This window comes from Wyeomyia smithii, chromosome 1 (assembly GCF_029784165.1).
Source record: "Wyeomyia smithii strain HCP4-BCI-WySm-NY-G18 chromosome 1, ASM2978416v1, whole genome shotgun sequence".
Taxonomy (NCBI): domain Eukaryota; kingdom Metazoa; phylum Arthropoda; class Insecta; order Diptera; family Culicidae; genus Wyeomyia; species Wyeomyia smithii.
This window is the reverse complement of record NC_073694.1, coordinates 130662849-130663751: the sequence shown is the minus strand read 5'-3', so window position 1 is coordinate 130663751 and position 903 is coordinate 130662849. Positions and strand designations below refer to the sequence as shown.

Genomic DNA, 903 nt, shown 5'->3' with positions numbered 1-903 from the left:
TATGATGAAATTTATTTCAACTTTCATTATTGGTTATAACAAATGCATTTTGATAAAACTTAAAAAAGTGCATTTCATTTTCATCGCAGTAAATCACGATTAATTCTAGGGGGTTGAAGAAAGCCCTATTCTGTCTTTGGGATATTCCCCATAAAACTTCACATCTTTTAGCGGTATTTAACCTTATATGGCTCAATGTACGGTACCTACTTTAGACGATTGCATGTGAATATGTTAAAATTAACTTTTTTGATAATTTTAATAATTATCAATCAGACTTGGGACACTAACACAGCTCTGAAAAAATTTGACTTTTAGTTTGACTCAATGAATCCGTTGAAACAGCATTTTCCAGTGTTGCCGCCGAAGTAAAGATTGTTTCTGACACCCTAGGCTTCATTTAAAGAATGAGCCTCCAGGTTTCCAAACATCATGCAATTTTGGGCCAGCCCAATGCATATACGATATGAATTTTGGTGCTTTTTTCTAACTGTGTATCATAATATGTACTTCATAAACTTTCGCTATTTGAAAATTTGCTTTATCTGAGTAGTATATATATTTGTCCGTTGCATGACCAAATCAACTGGTAAACAACATAACGACATATAGTTGTATAAAAAACTAGATGGAGATGCCGGGGATTGAACCCGGGACTTCTCACATGCGAAGCGAGCGCTCTACCACTGAGCTACATCCCCACGGTGAGGTTAGTTTTTTAAGGTAACATTCAGACATGTTTGTTGCTGGTTTCTTTGTGGTATTATTGGGTAAAGACACAATGCCCGAAATTAGCAAATCACGATTGTCAGGAAATTCATTTTAATGAACTCGCTGATTAGAAGTTCTACGGAGTGTTATTTACATCATCCTTATTTATTCGCTTTTGTTCGCTCTGGCACA

General features: G+C 35.5%; 1 non-coding gene across 1 annotated transcript; it reads right to left on the bottom strand.

Moving 5' to 3' along the window:
- Positions 1–629: 629 nt before the first annotated feature.
- On the bottom strand, positions 630–701 carry Trnaa-cgc (transfer RNA alanine (anticodon CGC)). The gene has a single exon. It is a non-coding gene; the product is annotated as a tRNA-Ala (tRNA).
- Positions 702–903: the final 202 nt, after the last annotated feature.